At 35.7% G+C, this 23,953-nt stretch overlaps 1 protein-coding gene across 1 annotated transcript in view; it reads right to left on the reverse strand.

The window, feature by feature from the left end:
- Positions 1-6,856, reverse strand: part of cacng8b (calcium channel, voltage-dependent, gamma subunit 8b) — a 74,368-nt gene extending 67,512 nt beyond the window's left edge. The window contains exon 1 of the mRNA XM_061957510.2: positions 6,792-6,856. The gene's annotated coding sequence lies outside the window, so the exon portion shown is untranslated. The remainder of the gene's footprint in view (positions 1-6,791) is intronic.
- Between the last annotated feature and the right edge of the window lie 17,097 nt (positions 6,857-23,953).

The raw sequence follows: 23,953 nt of genomic DNA on the forward strand, positions 1-23,953 counted from the left end.
AACGCAGATAGACAGACAACATTCACACTCACATCCACACACTAGGGCCAATTTAGTGTTGCCAATCAACTTATCCCCAGGTGCATGTCCTTGGAGGTGGGAGGAAGCCGGAGTACCCGGCGGGAACCCACGCAGTCACGGGGAGAACATGCAAACTCCACACAGAAAGATCCCGAGCCCGGGATTGAACCCAAGACCTTCGTATTGTGAGGCAGATGCACTAACCCCTCTGCCACCGTGAAGCCACTATAGGACTCTCTTGTCCTATAGTGGTATGAAATAAACAGAGTGAACCCTCTTGTCAGTCATCCACTCTCGTGTCCTATAGTGGTAGTAAATTAACAGGGTTAATTTTAAACAACAGTGAACTCTCTTGTCTGTCATCCAGTCTCCAGTTTATAGTGGTATGAAATTAACAGAGTGAACCCTCTTGTCAGTGATCCACTCTCTTGTTCTACAGTGGTATGAAATAAACAAGAGTGAACCCTCTTTTACGTCATCCAGTCTCCAGTTCTGTAGTGGTACGACATTAACAGAGTGAACCCTCTCGTCGGTCATCCACTCTTGTGTCCTATAGTGGTAGGAAATGAATAGAGTGAACCCTCTTGTCAGTGATCCACTCTCTTGTTCTATAGTGGTATGAAATAAACAAGAGTGAACCCTCTTGTCTGTCATCCTGTCTCCAGTTCTGTAGTGGTATGACATTAACAGAGTGAACCCTCTCATCAGTCATCCAATTTCCACTCACTTGTCCTATAGTGGTAAGAAATAAACAGAGTGAACCCTCTTGTCAGTCATCCACTCTCGTGCCCTATAGTGGTAGGAAATTAACAGAGTGAACCCTCTTGTCAGTGATCCACTCTCTTGTTCTACAGTGGTATGAAATAAACAACAGTGAACCCTCATATCCGTCATCCAGTCTCCAGTTCTATAGTGGTATGAAATAAACAGAGTGAACCCTCTTGTCAGTCATCCACTCTCGTGTCCTATAGTGGTAGGAAATTAACAGAGTGAACCCTCTTGTCAGTGATCTACTCTCTTGTTCTATAGTGGGATGAAATAAACAAGAGTGAACCCTCTTGTCTGTCATCCAGTCTCCAGTTCTGTAGTGGTATGACATTAACAGAGTGAACCCTCTCGACAGTCATCCAATCTCTTGTCCTACAGTGGTATGAAATAAACAGAGTGAACCCTCTTGTCAGTCATCCACTCTCGTGTCCTTTAGTGGTAGGAAATTAACAGAGTGGACCCTCTTATCAGTCATCAACTCTCCATTCTGTTGTTCTATAGTGGTATGAAATTAACAGAGTGAACCCTCTTGTCAGTGATCCACTCTCTTGTTCTACAGTGGTATGAAATAAACAAGAGTGCACCCTCTTGTCCGGCATCCAGTCTCCAGTTCTATAGTGGTATGAGATTAACAGAGTGAACCCTCTCGTCAGTCATCCAATCGCCACTCTCTTGTCCTATAGTGGTATGAAATAAACAGAGTGGACCCTCTTATCAGTCATCCACTCTCCACTCTGTTGTTCTATAGTGGTATGAAATTAACAGAGTGAACCCTCTTGTCAGTCATCCACTTGCCACTCTCTTGTTCTATAGTGCTTTTTGACAAAGTTTATTCAATGTCTGGTTCTGACGTTGATTTGACCGTTGAATTCTGGTAATCTCTCAACCATTATTCTACAACACAAATACAACGTTGAAACAACATGCTTTTTGACGACGTTTAATCAATGTTGGGTTCTGACGTTGATTTGACCATTGAAATGTGGTCATTTCCCAACAACGTTGATCCAACGTTAGACATCAACGTTGTCTCAATTTACAAATACGACTATTTCGCAACGTTGTTTCAACGTCAGTTTTAAAAGGGACGCGTACGTAAAATCAACATTGTTTCAATGTCTTGTGTCTGCTGGGACGGTTCAGAAACACTGTACTATATAATACTTGCCACAGTAAACACTGTACTATATAATACTTGCAACTGTAAACACTGTACTATATAATACTTGCCACAGTAAACACTGTACTATATAATACTTGCAACTGTAAACACTGTACTATATAATACTTGCAACTGTAAACACTGTACTATATAATACTTGCCACAGTAAACACTGTACTATATAATACTTGCAACTGTAAACACTGTACTATATAATACTTGCCACAGTAAACACTGTACTATATAATACTTGCAACTGTAAACACTGTACTATATAATACTTGCCACTGTAAATACTGTACTATATAATACTTGCAACTGTAAACACTGTACTATATAATACTTGCAACTGTAAACACTGTACTATATAATACTTGCCACTGTAAACACTGTACTATATAATACTTGCAACTGTAAACACTCTACTATATAATACTTGCAACTGTAAACACAATACTACATAAAACTTGCAACTGTAAACAGTCTACTATATAATACTTGCAACTGTAGACACTGTACTGTATAATACTTGCCACTGTAAACACTGTACTATATAATACTTGCAACTGTAAACACTGTACTATATAATACTTGCAACTGTAAACATAATACAATATAACACTTGCCACTGTAAACACTGTACTATATAATACTTGCAACTGTAAACACAATACTATATAATACTTGCCACTGTAAACACTGTACTATATAATGCTTGCAACTGTAAACACTGTACTATATAATACTTTCCACTGTAAATACTGTACTATATAATACTTGCAACTGTAAACACTGTACTATATAATACTTGCAACTGTAAACACTGTACTACATATTACTTGCAACTGTAAACACTATACTATATATTACTTGCAATGTAAACACTGTACTATATAATACTTGCAATTGTAAACATAATACTATATAATACTTCCCACTGTAAACACTGTACTATATAATACTTGCCACTGTAAACACTGTACTATATAATACTTTCCACTGTAAACACTGTACTATATAATACTTGCAACTGTAAACACTGTAATATATAATACTTGCCACTGTAAACACTGTACTATATAATACTTGCAACTGTAGACACTGTACTATATAATACTTGCCACTGTAAAGACTGTACTATATAATACTTGCAACTGTAAACACAATACTATATAATACTTGCCACTGTAAACACTGTACTATATAATACTTGCCACTGTAGACACTGTACTATATAATACTTGCCACTGTAGACACTGTACTATATAATACTTGCCACTGTAAACACTGTACTATATAATACTTTCCACTGTAAGCACTGTACTATATAATACTTTCCACTGTAAAGACTGTACTATATAATACTTGCAACTGTAAACACTGCACTATATAATACTTGCCACTGTAAACACTGTACTACATAATACTTGCAACTGTAAACACTGTACTACATAATACTTTCCACTGTAAAGATTGTCCTATATAATACTTGCAACTGTAGACACTGTACTGTATAATACTTGCCACTGTAAACACTGTACTATATAATACTTGCAACTGTAAACACTGTACTATATAATACTTGCAACTGTAAACACAATACTATATAACACTTGCCACTGTAAACACTGTACTAAATAATACTTGCAACTGTAAACACAATACTATATAATACTTTCCACTGTAAACACTGTACTATATAATGCTTGCAACTGTAAACGCTGTACTATATAATACTTTCCACTGTAAATACTGTACTATATAATACGTGCAACTGTAAACACTGTACTACATATTACTTGCAAATGTAAACACTGTACTATATAATACTTGCAACTGTAAACACTATACTATATATTACTTGCAATGTAAACACTGTACTATATAATACTTGCAATTGTAAACACAATACTATATAACACTTGCCACTGTAAACACTGTACTAAATAATACTTGCAACTGTAAACACAATACTATATAATACTTTCCACTGTAAACACTGTACTATATAATGCTTGCAACTGTAAACGCTGTACTATATAATACTTTCCACTGTAAATACTGTACTATATAATACGTGCAACTGTAAACACTGTACTATATAATACTTCCCACTGTAAACACTGTACTATATAATACTTGCAACTGTAAACACAATACTATATAATACTTGCCACTGTAAACAGTCTACTATATAATACTTTCCACTGTAAACACTGTACTATATAATAATTGCAACTTTAGACACTGTAGTATATAATACTTGCCACTGTAAACACTGTAATATATAATACTTGCTTCTGTAAACACTGTACTACATAATACTTGCAACTGTAAACACTGTACTATATAATACTTGCAACTGTAGACACTGTACTATATAATACTTGCCACTGTAAAGACTGTACTATATAATACTTTCCACTGTAAACACTGTGCTATATAATACTTGCCACTGTAGACACTGTACTATATAATACTTGCCACTGTAAACACTGTACTATATAGTACTTTCCACTGTAAACACTGTACTATATAATACTTGCGACTGTAAACACTACTATATAATACTTGCAACTGTAAACACTGTACTATATAATACTTGCAACTGTAAACACTGTACTATATAATACTTGCAACTGTAGACACTGTACTGTATAATACTTGCCACTGTAAACACTGTACTATATAATACTTGCAACTGTAAACACTGTACTATATAATACTTGCAACTGTAAACACTGTACTATATAATACTTGCAACTGTAAACACAATACTATACAACACTTGCCACTGTAAACACTGTACTATATAATGCTTGCAACTGTAAACACTGTACTACATAATACTTTCCACTGTAAACACTGTACTATATAATACTTGCAACTGTAAACACTGTACTACATATTACTTGCAAATGTAAACACTGTACTATATAATACTTGCAACTGTAAACACTGTACTATATAATACTTGCAACTGTAAACACAATACTATATAATACTTGCCACTGTAAACACTGTACTATATAATGCTTGCAACTGTAAACACTGTACTACATAATACTTTCCACTGTAAACACTGTACTATATAATACTTGCAACTGTAAACACTGTACTACATATTACTTGCAAATGTAAACACTGTACTATATAATACTTGCAACTGTAAACACTATACTATATATTACTTGCAATGTAAACACTGTACTGTATAATACTTGCAATTGTAAACACTGTACTATATAATACTTTCCACTGTAAACACTGTACTATATAATACTTGCCACTGTAAACACTGTACTACATAATACTTGCAACTGTAGACACTGTAGTATATAATACTTGCCACTGTAAACACTGTACTATATAATACTTGCAACTGTAAACACTGTAATATATAATACTTGCCTCTGTAAACACTGTACTATATAATACTTGCAACTGTAAACACTGTACTATATAATACTTGCCACTGTAAACACTGTACTATATAATACTTGCAACTGTAGACACTGTACTATATAATACTTGCCACTGTAAAGACTGTACTATATAATACTTGCAACTGTAAACACAATACTATATAATACTTGCCACTGTAAACACTGTACTATATAATACTTGCCACTGTAGACACTGTACTATATAATACTTGCCACTGTAAACACTGTACTATATAATACTTGCAACTGTAAACACTGTACTATAAATACTTGCCATTGTAAACACTGTACTATATAATACTTGCAAATGTAAACACTGTACTATATAATACTTGCAACTGTAAACACTGTACTATATAATACTTGCCATTGTAAACACTGTACTATATAATACTTGCAACTGTAAACACTGTACTATATAATACTTGCCATTGTAAACACTGTACTATATAATACTTGCCACTGTAAACACTGTACTATATAATACTTGCCACTGTAAACACTGTACTATATAATACTTGCAAATGTAAACACTGTACTATATAATACTTGCAAATGACACTCAGAAGTGTAAGAAAAGACAAAAGGACAGCAGTTATTAATATTAGCTCACTATTACATTAGACATGGTTTCTATTATTAAGCAAATTCACATTTATGAACACGCACATAAATACCAAAACAATAAAAGTAGATAAATAATAAATAAGTCATAAATGCATCAATGCTGCTTTGAGGAGGGGTCACACGAGTTGAGTCACAGCAGGTGATGACGGACGCCATCATGGCTCAACTGCAGCAACCTGGTGCTCATATTTATTATTATTATTAATAATAATAATAATAATAATAATAACACTACAGTGTGCTAAATGTTGCAGCGCTCACGTCGAATAACGCCACATTGTTCCCCTCTCTGCACAAACTCCATGATGCATTTTGGTGCAGTTGGACTTTTGTAGGGAAAAAAAAAAAACGCAAGGTAACGTCATCGACGTGACGCGAAGATGCTGGAAAGAACACGCAGACGCGCGTAATAGTGGGCAAAGGCGGCGTGGAGCGATGCACACTGCGGCGCATTCATTAACGCGTCGCGTGCACGCGCGCAAAATGGACGCCGAATCCCGCTGAGACGTGCACGGACGAGCCCGATAGATGGGTCGATTGCAGCACACATCAATTAATACAATGAGACGATGCAGGGGGGCGGGGCCAACGAGCTCATTTGCATAATAGACGCATCTAATTATAGTCTGCAGCGGCAGAGTAAAAAAAGCCACACACACAAAAAAAAAAAAAAAAAAAAAAAAGGATGAAGAAGTCGCGCACGCGTTCCCTTTGCGCGAGGCACACGGTATCGACTCGATGGATCGATCGTAACGATTGCCGCTTACCTGCACGTTGCTGCGGGACGTCGGAGCTTCCCTTTCGCGCGCTGCACTCCGCAAGAGGATGGGAGGAGAGGATGATGATGATGATGATGACGATGACGATGAAGATGGTGGCGGTAGTGGGGATGAGGGGGGGGGGGGGGGGGGGGGGGGGGGGCAGGGGGGCTGTCCGGAAGGAGGGGGGGGAAAGAAAAAAAGTGTAATTTAGCGTTCAAACAATAGTTCAGAATATTTAATCTGCGAGATGAAGAGCACACACACAAAAAAAAAAAAAAAAAAAAAGATGAGATCACGTGTCGAAAAGGACACGCACGTGACTGATCACTTCCGGCCAAAACTCAAATGTCCACTCCAATGGACACTTCCTCAAATATAACGTTTGTGCTAACATGAATATGGGATTACTCCAGGGGTGTCCTAATAATCGGCAAAAAAGTGCGCGACGATACGCACATAAATACCCAAAAAATAAAATCTAGAGAAAAAAAAAACAAAAAATAAAAAAAAACGTGTGCGATGATATCGTCTGCGGCAATGATATCATGTGCGATGATATCGTGTGCGATGCGAGCAGCGCGTCCACTTGATATCATGTGCGATACGAGCAGCCAAAGAAACACCTGAATGTCCGTCAATAAGCGCAAAATGTCTTTCATTGTAAAGTCATTTAGAAGAGGTAAACATGTCAGGCTGCAGGTCGCTAGCAGCTACACGGCGGCTAAGCACACAGCAGCGCACAAGCTAGACAATGATAACAATTGAACGACAACGCCGAGAATTTGTCGACGTAGGCAAGTGCGGAATGATCACGGTTGCTTACGCACACAACGTCTCCGAGGCCTGTTAGAAAGTGTGCAGTAACAAACGTGTCCGCATCATTCAATTTAAGCTTAACTTAATGGATCATTTTGGCCACTAGGTGTCACGTAAAAAAAATAAAATACCACTCCAATACCAATGGTTGGGAGAGTGGCTGTGCCAGCAACCTGAGGGTTCCTGGTTCGATCCCCAGCTTCTACCAACCTCGTCACATCCGTTGTGTCCTTGAGCAAGACACTCCTGATAGGTGGTGGTTAGCGCCTTGCATGGCAGCTCCCGCCATCAGTGTGTGAATGGGTGAATGTGGAAATACTGTCAAAGCGCTTTGAGTTCCTTGAAGGTAGAAAAGCGCTATACAAGTATAACCCATTTACCGTTTACTCCACTTCAACTTAAAGACAGCATAAGTCTATTCCAGACGGTTAATATAGAATAGGTAAATGTTTTTTATGTCTGGATTCTGTATTCAAATTATTCTCGACTCAACACGATTCATGACACTCGATTCTCAAAATGATTCTTGATTCGAAACGACTCTAGATTCAAACTGATGACAAATTCAAACCAATTCTAGATTCTTCATGATATTTTGATTCAAAACGATTCTTGATCAAAACCGATTAGCGACACAAACCAATTTTCGATTCTACGTGACTCTCGATTCAAACTGATTGCAAATTTGAACCGATTATTAATTCTTCATGATTCTCAATTCAAGCAATTCTTGATTCAAACAATTAGCGAAAAAAACGCCCCCCAAAAAAAATCTAAAATACGACTCCACTTCAACTTAAAGACGGTTAATATAGAATAGGTTAATGTTTTTTTTATGTCTGGATTCTGTATTCAAGTCAATCTCGACTCAACACGATTCATGACTGAACATGACACTCGATTCAAGGCGATTCTCAAAATGATTCCTGATTCGAAAGGACTCTAGATTCAAACTGATGACAAATTCAAACCGATTCTAGATTCTTCATGATATTTTGATTCAAAACGATTCTTGATCAAAACCGATTAGCGACACAAACCAATTTTCGATTCTACATGACTCTCGATTCAAACTGACTGCAAATTTGAACCCATTATTAATTCTTCATGATTCTTGAATCAAACAATTCTTGATTCAAAGCGATTAGCGATACAACCCCCCCCCGCCCCCCTCCAAATCTCAAATACCACTCCACTTCAACTTAAAGACGGTTAATATAGAACAGGTTAGTGTTTTTTATGTCTGGATTCTGTATTCAAGTCATTCTCGACTCAACACGATTCATGACTGAACTTGATACTCGATTCAAGGCGATTCTCAAAATGATTCACAATTTGAAATGATTCTTGAGTCGAAACGACTCTAGATTCAAACTGATGACAAATTCAAACCGATTCTAGATTCTTCATGATATTTTGATTCAAAACGATTCTTGATCAAAACCGATTAGCGACACAAACCAATTTTCGATTCTACGTGACTCCCGATTCAAACTGACTGCAAATTTTAACCCATTATTAATTCTTCATGATTCTCGATTCAAGCAATTCTTGATTCAAACCGATTAGCGAAAAAACGCCCTCCCAAAAAATCTCAAATACCACTCCACTTCAACTTAAAGACGGTTAATATAGAACAGGTAAGTGTTTTTTGTCTGGATTCTGTATTCAAGTCATTCTCGACTCAACACGATTCATGACTGAACTTGATACTCGATTCAAGGCGATTCTCAAAATGATTCACAATTTGAAATGATTCTTGAGTCGAAACGACTCTAGATTCAAACTGATGACAAATTCAAACCGATTCTAGATTCATGATATTTGGATTCAAAACGATTCTTGATTAAAACCGATTAACGACACAAACCAATTTTCGATTCTACGTGACTCCCGATTCAAACTGACTGCAAATTTTAACCCATTATTAATTCTTCATGATTCTCGATTCAAGCAATTCTTGATTCAAACCGATTAGCGAAAAACGCCCTCCCAAAAAATCTCAAATACCACTCCACTTCAACTTAAAGACGGTTAATATAGAACAGGTAAGTGTTTTTTATGTCTGGATTCTGTATTCAAGTCATTCTCGACTCAACACGATTCATGACTGAACTTGATACTCGATTCAAGGCGATTCTCAAAATGATTCACAATTTGAAATGATTCTTGATTCGAAACGACTCTAGATTCAAACTGATGACAAATTCAAACCGATTCTAGATTCATGATATTTGGATTCAAAACGATTCTTGATTAAAACCGATTAACGACACAAACCAATTTTCGATTCTACATGACTCTCGATTCAAACTGACTGCAAATTTTAACCCATTATTAATTCTTCACGATTCAAGCAATTCTTGGTTCAAACTATTAGCAAAAAAATCTCAAATACCACTCCACTTCAACTTAAAGACGGTTAATATAGAATAGATTAGTGTTTTTTTTATGTCTGGATTCTGTATTCAAGTCATTCTCGACTCAACACGATTCATGACTGAACTTGATACTCGATTCAAGGCGATTCTCAAAATGATTCTTGATTCGAAACGACTCTAGATTCAAACTGATGACAAATTCAAACCGATTCTAGATTCTTCATGATATTATGATTCAAAATGATTCTTGATCAAAACCGATTAGCGACACAAACCAATTTTCGATTCTACGTGACTCTCGATTCAAACTGACTGCAAATTTGAACCGATTATTAATTCATGATTCTCGATTCAAGCAATTCTTGATTCAAACAATTAGCGAAAAAAACGCCCCCCAAAAAAATCTCAAATACCACTCCACTTCAACGTAAAGACGGTTAATATAGAACAGGTAAGTGTTTTTTGTCTGGATTCTGTATTCAAGTCATTCTCGACTCAACACGATTCATGACTGAACTTGATACTCGATTCAAGGCGATTCTCAAAATGATTCACAATTTGAAATGATTCTTGAGTCGAAACGACTCTAGATTCAAACTGATGACAAATTCAAACCGATTCTAGATTCATGATATTTGGATTCAAAACGATTCTTGATTAAAACCGATTAACGACACAAACCAATTTTCGATTCTACGTGACTCCCGATTCAAACTGACTGCAAATTTTAACCCATTATTAATTCTTCATGATTCTCGATTCAAGCAATTCTTGATTCAAACCGATTAGCGAAAAACGCCCTCCCAAAAAATCTCAAATACCACTCCACTTCAACTTAAAGACGGTTAATATAGAACAGGTAAGTGTTTTTTATGTCTGGATTCTGTATTCAAGTCATTCTCGACTCAACACGATTCATGACTGAACTTGATACTCGATTCAAGGCGATTCTCAAAATGATTCACAATTTGAAATGATTCTTGATTCGAAACGACTCTAGATTCAAACTGATGACAAATTCAAACCGATTCTAGATTCATGATATTTGGATTCAAAACGATTCTTGATTAAAACCGATTAACGACACAAACCAATTTTCGATTCTACATGACTCTCGATTCAAACTGACTGCAAATTTTAACCCATTATTAATTCTTCACGATTCAAGCAATTCTTGGTTCAAACTATTAGCAAAAAAATCTCAAATACCACTCCACTTCAACTTAAAGACGGTTAATATAGAATAGATTAGTGTTTTTTTTATGTCTGGATTCTGTATTCAAGTCATTCTCGACTCAACACGATTCATGACTGAACTTGATACTCGATTCAAGGCGATTCTCAAAATGATTCTTGATTCGAAACGACTCTAGATTCAAACTGATGACAAATTCAAACCGATTCTAGATTCTTCATGATATTATGATTCAAAATGATTCTTGATCAAAACCGATTAGCGACACAAACCAATTTTCGATTCTACGTGACTCTCGATTCAAACTGACTGCAAATTTGAACCGATTATTAATTCATGATTCTCGATTCAAGCAATTCTTGATTCAAACAATTAGCGAAAAAAACGCCCCCCAAAAAAATCTCAAATACCACTCCACTTCAACGTAAAGACGGTTAATATAGAACAGGTAAGTGTTTTTTTTGTCTGGATTCTGTATTCAAGTCATTCTCGACTCAACACGATTCATGACTGAACTTGATACTCGATTCAAGGCGATTCTCAAAATGATTCTTGATTCGAAACGACTCTAGATTCAAACTGATGACAAATTCAAACCGATTCTAGATTCTTCATGATATTATGATTCAAAATGATTCTTGATCAAAACCGATTAGCGACACAAACCAATTTTCGATTCTACGTGACTCTCGATTCAAACTGACTGCAAATTTGAACCGATTATTAATTCATGATTCTCGATTCAAGCAATTCTTGATTCAAACAATTAGCGAAAAAAACGCCCCCCAAAAAAATCTCAAATACCACTCCACTTCAACGTAAAGACGGTTAATATAGAACAGGTAAGTGTTTTTTTTGTCTGGATTCTGTATTCAAGTCATTCTCGACTCAACACGATTCATGACTGAACTTGATACTCGATTCAAGGCGATTCTCAAAATGATTCTTGATTCGAAACGACTCTAGATTCAAACTGATGACAAATTCAAACCGATTCTAAATTCTTTATGATATTTTGATTCAAAACAATTCTTGATCAAAACCAATTAGCGACACAAACCGATTCTACGTGACTCTCGATTCAAACTGACTGCAAATTTGAACCGATTATTAATTCTTCATGATTCTTGAATCAAACAATTCTTGATTCAAACCGATTAGCGATACAAACCCCCCGCCCCCCTTTCCAAATCTCAAATACCACTCCACTTCAACTTAAAGACGGTTAATATAGAATAGGTTAGTGTTTTTTATGTCTGGATTCTGTATTCAAGTCACTCTCGACTCAACACCATTCATGACTGAACTTGATACTCGATTCAAGGCTATTCTCAAAATGATTCACAATTTGAAATGATTCTTGATTCGAAACGACTCCAGATTCAAACTGATGACAAATTCAAACCAATTCTAGATTCTTCATGATATTTTGATTCAAAACGATTCTTGATTAAAACCGATTAGCGACACAAACCAATTTTCGATTCTACGTGACTCTCGATTCAAACTGACTGCAAATTTTAACCCATTATTAAGTCTTCATGATTCTCGATTCAAGCAATTCTTGATTCAAACAATTAGCGAAAAAAACGCCCCCCAAAAAAATCTCAAATACCACTCCACTTCAACTTAAAGACGGTTAATATAGAACAGGTAAGTGTTTTTTTTGTCTGTATTCTGTATTCAAGTCATTCTCGACTCAACACGATTCATGACTGAACTTGATACTCGATTCAAGGCGATTCTCAAAATGATTCTTGATTCGAAACGACTCTAGATTCAAACTGATGACAAATTCAAACCGATTCTAAATTCTTTATGATATTTTGATTCAAAACGATTCTTGATCAAAACCGATTAGCGACACAAACCAATTTTCGATTCTACGTGACTCTTGATTCAAACTGACTGCAAATTTGAACCGATTATTAATTCTTCATGATTCTTGAATCAAACAATTCTTGATTCAAACCGATTAGCGAAAAACGCCCTCCCAAAAAATCTCAAATACCACTCCACTTCAACTTAAAGACGGTTAATATAGAACAGGTAAGTGTTTTTTATGTCTGGATTCTGTATTCAAGTCATTCTCGACTCAACACGATTCATGACTGAACTTGATACTCGATTCAAGGCGATTCTCAAAATGATTCACAATTTGAAATGATTCTTGATTCGAAACGACTCTAGATTCAAACTGATGACAAATTCAAACCGATTCTAGATTCATGATATTTGGATTCAAAACGATTCTTGATTAAAACCGATTAACGACACAAACCAATTTTCGATTCTACATGACTCTCGATTCAAACTGACTGCAAATTTTAACCCATTATTAATTCTTCACGATTCAAGCAATTCTTGGTTCAAACTATTAGCAAAAAAATCTCAAATACCACTCCACTTCAACTTAAAGACGGTTAATATAGAATAGATTAGTGTTTTTTTTATGTCTGGATTCTGTATTCAAGTCATTCTCGACTCAACACGATTCATGACTGAACTTGATACTCGATTCAAGGCGATTCTCAAAATGATTCTTGATTCGAAACGACTCTAGATTCAAACTGATGACAAATTCAAACCGATTCTAGATCCTTCATGATATTATGATTCAAAATGATTCTTGATCAAAACCGATTAGCGACACAAACCAATTTTCGATTCTACGTGACTCTCGATTCAAACTGACTGCAAATTTGAACCGATTATTAATTCATGATTCTCGATTCAAGCAATTCTTGATTCAAACAATTAGCGAAAAAAACGCCCCCCAAAAAAATCTCAAATACCACTCCACTTCAACGTAAAGACGGTTAATATAGAACAGGTAAGTGTTTTTTGTCTGGATTCTGTATTCAAGTCATTCTCGACTCAACACGATTCATGACTGAACTTGATACTCGATTCAAGGCGATTCTCAAAATGATTCACAATTTGAAATGATTCTTGAGTCGAAACGACTCTAGATTCAAACTGATGACAAATTCAAACCGATTCTAGATTCATGATATTTGGATTCAAAACGATTCTTGATTAAAACCGATTAACGACACAAACCAATTTTCGATTCTACGTGACTCCCGATTCAAACTGACTGCAAATTTTAACCCATTATTAATTCTTCATGATTCTCGATTCAAGCAATTCTTGATTCAAACCGATTAGCGAAAAACGCCCTCCCAAAAAATCTCAAATACCACTCCACTTCAACTTAAAGACGGTTAATATAGAACAGGTAAGTGTTTTTTATGTCTGGATTCTGTATTCAAGTCATTCTCGACTCAACACGATTCATGACTGAACTTGATACTCGATTCAAGGCGATTCTCAAAATGATTCACAATTTGAAATGATTCTTGATTCGAAACGACTCTAGATTCAAACTGATGACAAATTCAAACCGATTCTAGATTCATGATATTTGGATTCAAAACGATTCTTGATTAAAACCGATTAACGACACAAACCAATTTTCGATTCTACATGACTCTCGATTCAAACTGACTGCAAATTTTAACCCATTATTAATTCTTCACGATTCAAGCAATTCTTGGTTCAAACTATTAGCAAAAAAATCTCAAATACCACTCCACTTCAACTTAAAGACGGTTAATATAGAATAGATTAGTGTTTTTTTTATGTCTGGATTCTGTATTCAAGTCATTCTCGACTCAACACGATTCATGACTGAACTTGATACTCGATTCAAGGCGATTCTCAAAATGATTCTTGATTCGAAACGACTCTAGATTCAAACTGATGACAAATTCAAACCGATTCTAGATTCTTCATGATATTATGATTCAAAATGATTCTTGATCAAAACCGATTAGCGACACAAACCAATTTTCGATTCTACGTGACTCTCGATTCAAACTGACTGCAAATTTGAACCGATTATTAATTCATGATTCTCGATTCAAGCAATTCTTGATTCAAACAATTAGCGAAAAAAACGCCCCCCAAAAAAATCTCAAATACCACTCCACTTCAACGTAAAGACGGTTAATATAGAACAGGTAAGTGTTTTTTTTGTCTGGATTCTGTATTCAAGTCATTCTCGACTCAACACGATTCATGACTGAACTTGATACTCGATTCAAGGCGATTCTCAAAATGATTCTTGATTCGAAACGACTCTAGATTCAAACTGATGACAAATTCAAACCGATTCTAGATTCTTCATGATATTATGATTCAAAATGATTCTTGATCAAAACCGATTAGCGACACAAACCAATTTTCGATTCTACGTGACTCTCGATTCAAACTGACTGCAAATTTGAACCGATTATTAATTCATGATTCTCGATTCAAGCAATTCTTGATTCAAACAATTAGCGAAAAAAACGCCCCCCAAAAAAATCTCAAATACCACTCCACTTCAACGTAAAGACGGTTAATATAGAACAGGTAAGTGTTTTTTTTGTCTGGATTCTGTATTCAAGTCATTCTCGACTCAACACGATTCATGACTGAACTTGATACTCGATTCAAGGCGATTCTCAAAATGATTCTTGATTCGAAACGACTCTAGATTCAAACTGATGACAAATTCAAACCGATTCTAAATTCTTTATGATATTTTGATTCAAAACAATTCTTGATCAAAACCAATTAGCGACACAAACCGATTCTACGTGACTCTCGATTCAAACTGACTGCAAATTTGAACCGATTATTAATTCTTCATGATTCTTGAATCAAACAATTCTTGATTCAAACCGATTAGCGATACAAACCCCCCGCCCCCCTTTCCAAATCTCAAATACCACTCCACTTCAACTTAAAGACGGTTAATATAGAATAGGTTAGTGTTTTTTATGTCTGGATTCTGTATTCAAGTCACTCTCGACTCAACACCATTCATGACTGAACTTGATACTCGATTCAAGGCTATTCTCAAAATGATTCACAATTTGAAATGATTCTTGATTCGAAACGACTCCAGATTCAAACTGATGACAAATTCAAACCAATTCTAGATTCTTCATGATATTTTGATTCAAAACGATTCTTGATTAAAACCGATTAGCGACACAAACCAATTTTCGATTCTACGTGACTCTCGATTCAAACTGACTGCAAATTTTAACCCATTATTAAGTCTTCATGATTCTCGATTCAAGCAATTCTTGATTCAAACAATTAGCGAAAAAAACGCCCCCCAAAAAAATCTCAAATACCACTCCACTTCAACTTAAAGACGGTTAATATAGAACAGGTAAGTGTTTTTTTTGTCTGTATTCTGTATTCAAGTCATTCTCGACTCAACACGATTCATGACTGAACTTGATACTCGATTCAAGGCGATTCTCAAAATGATTCTTGATTCGAAACGACTCTAGATTCAAACTGATGACAAATTCAAACCGATTCTAAATTCTTTATGATATTTTGATTCAAAACGATTCTTGATCAAAACCGATTAGCGACACAAACCAATTTTCGATTCTACGTGACTCTTGATTCAAACTGACTGCAAATTTGAACCGATTATTAATTCTTCATGATTCTTGAATCAAACAATTCTTGATTCAAACCGATTAGCGATACAAACCCCCGCCCCCTTTTCCAAATCTCAAATACCACTCCACTTCAACTTAAAGACGGTTAATATAGAATAGGTTAGTGTTTTTTATGTCTGGATTCTGTATTCAAGTCATTCTCGACTCAACACCATTCATGACTGAACTTGATACTCGATTCAAGGCTATTCTCAAAATGATTCACAATTTGAAATGATTCTTGATTCGAAACGACTCCAGATTCAAACTGATGACAAATTCAAACCAATTCTAGATTCTTCATGATATTTTGATTCAAAACGATTCTTGATTAAAACCGATTAGCGACACAAACCAATTTTCGATTCTACGTGACTCTCGATTCAAACTGACTGCAAATTTTAACCCATTATTAATTCTTCATGATTCTCGATTCAAGCAATTCTTGATTCAAACTATTAGCGAAAAAAACGCCCTCCCAAAAAATCTCAAATACCACTCCACTTCAACTTAAAGACGGTTAATATAGAATAGATTAGTGTTTTTTTTATGTCTGGATTCTGTATTCAAGTCATTCTCGACTCAACACGATTCATGACTGAACTTGATACTCGATTCAAGGCGATTCTCAAAATGATTCTTGATTCGAAACGACTCTAGATTCAAACTGATGACAAATTCAAACCGATTCTAGATTCTTCATGATATTATGATTCAAAATGATTCTTGATCAAAACCGATTAGCGACACAAACCAATTTTCGATTCTACGTGACTCTCGATTCAAACTGACTGCAAATTTGAACCGATTATTAATTCATGATTCTCGATTCAAGCAATTCTTGATTCAAACAATTAGCGAAAAAAACGCCCCCCAAAAAAATCTCAAATACCACTCCACTTCAACTTAAAGACGGTTAATATAGAACAGGTAAGTGTTTTTTTTGTCTGGATTCTGTATTCAAGTCATTCTCGACTCAACACGATTCATGACTGAACTTGATACTCGATTCAAGGCGATTCTCAAAATGATTCTTGATTCGAAACGACTCTAGATTCAAACTGATGACAAATTCAAACCGATTCTAAATTCTTTATGATATTTTGATTCAAAACAATTCTTGATCAAAACCAATTAGCGACACAAACCGATTCTACGTGACTCTCGATTCAAACTGACTGCAAATTTGAACCGATTATTAATTCTTCATGATTCTTGAATCAAACAATTCTTGATTCAAACCGATTAGCGATACAAACCCCCCGCCCCCCTTTCCAAATCTCAAATACCACTCCACTTCAACTTAAAGACGGTTAATATAGAATAGGTTAGTGTTTTTTATGTCTGTATTCTGTATTCAAGTCATTCTCGACTCAACACCATTCATGACTGAACTTGATACTCGATTCAAGGCTATTCTCAAAATGATTCACAATTTGAAATGATTCTTGATTCGAAACGACTCCAGATTCAAACTGATGACAAATTCAAACCAATTCTAGATTCTTCATGATATTTTGATTCAAAACGATTCTTGATTAAAACCGATTAGCGACACAAACCAATTTTCGATTCTACGTGACTCTCGATTCAAACTGACTGCAAATTTTAACCCATTATTAATTCTTCATGATTCTCGATTCAAGCAATTCTTGATTCAAACAATTAGCGAAAAAAACGCCCCCCAAAAAAATCTCAAATACCACTCCACTTCAACTTAAAGACGGTTAATATAGAACAGGTAAGTGTTTTTTTTGTCTGTATTCTGTATTCAAGTCATTCTCGACTCAACACGATTCATGACTGAACTTGATACTCGATTCAAGGCGATTCTCAAAATGATTCTTGATTCGAAACGACTCTAGATTCAAACTGATGACAAATTCAAACCGATTCTAAATTCTTTATGATATTTTGATTCAAAACGATTCTTGATCAAAACCGATTAGCGACACAAACCAATTTTCGATTCTACGTGACTCTCGATTCAAACTGACTGCAAATTTGAACCGATTATTAATTCTTCATGATTCTTGAATCAAACAATTCTTGATTCAAACCGATTAGCGATACAAACCCCCCGCCCCCTTTTCCAAATCTCAAATACCACTCCACTTCAACTTAAAGACGGTTAATATAGAATAGGTTAGTGTTTTTTATGTCTGGATTCTGTATTCAAGTCATTCTCGACTCAACACCATTCATGACTGAACTTGATACTCGATTCAAGGCTATTCTCAAAATGATTCACAATTTGAAATGATTCTTGATTCGAAACGACTCCAGATTCAAACTGATGACAAATTCAAACCAATTCTAGATTCTTCATGATATTTTGATTCAAAACGATTCTTGATTAAAACCGATTAGCGACACAAACCAATTTTCGATTCTACGTGACTCTCGATTCAAACTGACTGCAAATTTTAACCCATTATTAATTCTTCATGATTCTCGATTCAAGCAATTCTTGATTCAAACTATTAGCGAAAAAAACGCCCTCCCAAAAAATCTCAAATACCACTCCACTTCAACTTAAAGACGGTTAATATAGAATAGGTTAGTGTTTTTTATGTCTGGATTCTGTATTCAAGTCATTCTCGACTCAACACGATTCATGACACTCGATTCAAGGCGATTCTCAAAATGATTCTTGATTCGAAACGACTCTAGATTCAAACTGATGACAAATTCAAACCGATTCTAGATTCTTCATGATATTTTGATTCAAAACAATTCTTGATCAAAACCGATTAGCGACACAAACTAATTTTCGATTCTACGTGACTCTCGATTCAAACTGACTGCAAATTTGAACCGATTATTAATTCTTCATGATTCTTGAATCAAACAATTCTTGATTCAAACCAATTAGCGATACAAACCCCCACCCCCTCCAAATCTCAAATACCACTCCACTTCAACTTAAAGACGGTTAATATAGAATAGATTAGTGTTTTTTTATGTCTGTATTCTGTATTCAAGTCATTCTCGACTCAACACGATTCATGACTGAACTTGATACTCGATTCAAGGCGATTCTCAAAATGATTCTTGATTCGAAACGACTCTGGATTCAAACTGATGACAAATTCAAACCGATTCTAGTTTCTTCATGATATTTTGATTCAAAATGATTCTTGATCAAAACGATTAGCGACACAAACCAATTTTCGATTCTACGTGACTCTCGATTCAAACTGACTGCAAATTTGAACCCATTATTCATTCTTCATGATTCTCGATTCAAGCAATTCTTGATTCAAATCGATTAGCGAAAAAACGCCCTCCCAAAAAATCTCAAAAACCACTCCACTTCAACTAAAAGACGGTTAATATAGAATAGGTTAGTGTTTTTTATGCCTGGATTCTGTATTCAAGTCATTCTCGACTCAACACGATTCATGACTGAACTTGATACTCGATTCAAGGCGATTCTCAAAATGATTCTTGATTCGAAACGACTCTAGATTCAAACTGATGACAAATTCAAACCGATTCTAAATTCTTTATGATATTTTGATTCAAAACGATTCTTGATCAAAACCGATTAGCGACACAAACCAATTTTCGATTCTACGTGACTCTCGATTCAAACTGACTGCAAATTTGAACCGATTATTAATTCTTCATGATTCTTGAATCAAACAATTCTTGATTCAAACCGATTAGCGAAAAAAACGCCCCCCCCCCCCCAAAAAAAATCTCAAATACCACTTCACTTCAATTTAAAGACGGTTAATATAGAACAGGTTAGTGTTTTTTATGTCTGGATTCTGTATTCAAGTCATTCTCGACTCAACACGATTCATGACACTCGATTCAAGGCGATTCTCAAAATAATTCTTGATTCGAAACGACTCTGGATTCAAACTGATGACAAATTCAAACCGATTCTAGATTCTTCATGAAATTTTGATTTAAAACGATTCTTGATTAAAACCGATTAGCGACACAAACCAATTTTCGATTCTACATGACTCTCGATTCAAACTGACTGCAAATTTGAACCGATTATTAATTCTTCATGATTCAAAAAATTCTTGATTCATCATTGTCGATTCGAAACGACTAATACAGCTGCATTCGAACCGATTCTTTTGCTGAGCAATAAAATACACTTTTTACCTGCACGTCGCCTACCATCTCTGCATTTTAGGGTCATGCCGCCAGTCGATCATACCGCCGTTCTGTGCAGGGTCGTACTTACCAACACGGCCATAGTCAAGATTCCCTTTTTTAAAATGTATTTCAGTCACACAATTCTGACCCTTCCGCTACGCGTCACATCATTAAATGCAGTCTGCTGAAAAGGATGAAAAGCACCACTTTACATAGCAACTAACGCAGTTGTCAGAGTTGAAATTTTAAGATATTTAAGACACTCTACTACCATCTGGGGGCTTAAGTGGATATCGCAACGCCCCTCAATTCGTCACGTTTCATGTATCAGGTAAACCGCGACAATTGGGGCCAATGAATCCACTTCCTGCTCAAACAATTGTAACATTGTCTGTCTGCATCTAGTAAACATTAGTTCTTCTTAAAGTACAATTCCTCACACACAATAAAAAAAACATTATTCACAATCCTTACCTGAAACAAGAACAAACATGTCAAAAACTCATTTTAAATGCCGTGACCTGTTTATTAAAGTTATTGCGACATTGTTATTGAAGGTGCTAACACAGAGGAACTACTTTTCCCGGCTTCGTTACACGGGACGGGTATTGTTCACATTTGAACCGATGTGGTAACAATTCCCCGTACCTGGGAATTGATACTCAACGGCACCACTTTTTGGTACTGTTGTGTGTGTTAATAAATGTTGATTGTTTGATATTAAAATGGTATTTTTGTTGCAAGATCTACAAATGAGAAGTATATGATAACTGTGCTGTCATGTTGCTTTCTTACAGCATGTGACTGTCATTTGCCATGCAGTTGCACTTTTTAGACATTAGATGGCAGTACTCTATAGGCTATGTTGTCTAACTAGCAATTAGCCTTTTCCAGGAAGCTAAATGTGTTATGTTGCGTCCTACAAAGTGTTTGTACTGTAAGTATCGTACTTATTACACATCAGCTGTTTGATTGTAACGTTCCACTTGGTTGTACTTTTCATGACCAAATTTGGAACTGTTGATCCAAAATCGCTAATGCTAATAGTAGCCTGTCTATGGCAGAATCAATGTATGTTAGCATCAAGCTAGCGCAATATGGAAGAGTGGAGACTCTTTGTTGGCGTCGAAAAGTGCAACATCACTTACAAGGAGTTGGGCTGAAGCCGCTCTCAGTGCTGCTTGATTGTTGTGTACACATATACATACATATATATACATACATACATACATACATACATACATATATATATGTATGTGTGGGAAAAAAAATCACAAGACTATTTCATCTCTACAGGCCTGTTTCATGAGGGGGGGTTCCCTCAATCATCAGGAGATTTTAATGGGAGCATTCACATACCATGGATTATATAGGGCACAGAGTGGGTGGGTACAGGCTGGTGTAGGGGCGTGGTGATTGGCTCATGTGTTACCTAGGAGGTGTTTCCGTCTGTGGCGGCATGCTGTTACAATTTCGCTGCGCTTGTTGAGGGATGACAGGTCTGGACGGTAAATAATAAACAGTTTTTCTTTCAAGCATAGGTTGCATCTTTTATTACCACTATTGTATATATATATATATATATATATATATATATATATATATATATATATATATATTCACACATATACATATACATATATATATATATATATATATATATATATATATATATATATATATATATATATATATAAAAACACAACTTTATACGTATATATATATACACACTAGAGATGCGCGGATAGGCAATTTATTTCATCCGCAACCGCGTCAGAAAGTCGTCAACCATCCGCCATCCACCCGATGTAACGTTTGATCAGAACTGCACCCGCCCGCCATCCGCCCGCACCCGCCCGAAGTTTTATTTATGGAGGCAATAATTGAGCATGGATTTCCAATCGCACTGGCTGATCACATGGGACAGTTAAATGTTTGTAATGCAACCTTTAAAAATCATTACGCGGTGATCGCGGTCCCAAAAATAAACTTTTCTTGCATGATAATGTCCAGAAAAATTCGCTTTATATTACTATAGAATCCTTTTAACGAATGAGTTTGATGGTTTATCACAAACCTTAAATGAAAGAAGTCCTTTGTTCTCCTGCACCATGCATATGCACTTTGGCCTTGCTTCGTGTTTGGTGTGCAATCCTGTCGGCTGTATTTCACAGCACGACATACTGTTAAAAGTGTTTATACTATTTATGCTTTCAAGTCCAAGTTGAAGAAATCTTGTTAAATGTTGACAGCATAACTACCAAAATACAGAAGTATGTCCTTAATATTTTTGCAGTGCTATTTCTGTTGAAAAGTTCAAATGATTACATTAGAGATGTGATGTGCCACTTTTCAAGTGTCTGATGGCTTAAATTAATTTTCATTAATTTTTCATATTTTGAATTCTTTTGAAAGGCTTACAAAAAAACTACATTTGAATTGTAATTCCATGCTATTGACAGGACTATTAATTTTAATGAAGTTAGCTTACCATGTTTACAGTATGATAATTGTGATAGAAATGTGAATTTTAGGCACAGAATATTTTTTACAATTGAACAAGGCAGTAAATTATACAAGCTTGGACAGAAAGTTAATAATGACACCAATTTTTTTTTTAATGGAATTGTTTAGTACTGTTTTACCATTTGTTTACTGTAAAAAGTGTTTATACTGTTTATACTTTCAATTAACAAATTGAAGTCTTGTGAAAGATTGACAGGATAACTGGCATTAACTGTCAAAATAATTTCAAACTATTGAAGTTAGCTTACAGAATAAACATGCCAATCAACCCATATGATTTTTGCTGTAATATTTTTGTTTTGAAAAGTCACTGTGACTGATAGAAAAGTGATGGTTTTAGCAACATTTTAACCTGTCTGAATGCTAATAATCATTTTGCGTCGGGGGGCGAAGCCCTGAACCCTCCACCAGGACTTTGTCCTGGACCTACCGGGGCCTGCGGCCCTTGGACCCTGGCTACTAGGTTTTTCTGATTTCAAAAGTTGGCAGGTATGGTGAGGTTATAAAGCTTTTGCCTGTTAAAGAAAGGAGACTGATCCAATGCAGCACAGACTTTCGCGTGCCACGCTGTCACGACCCAGACGCACACCAGTGCGCAATCATATGGGAGCCGCG

The sequence above is a fragment of the Nerophis lumbriciformis genome, linkage group LG04 (assembly GCF_033978685.3).
Source record: "Nerophis lumbriciformis linkage group LG04, RoL_Nlum_v2.1, whole genome shotgun sequence".
Lineage (NCBI taxonomy): Eukaryota > Metazoa > Chordata > Actinopteri > Syngnathiformes > Syngnathidae > Nerophis > Nerophis lumbriciformis.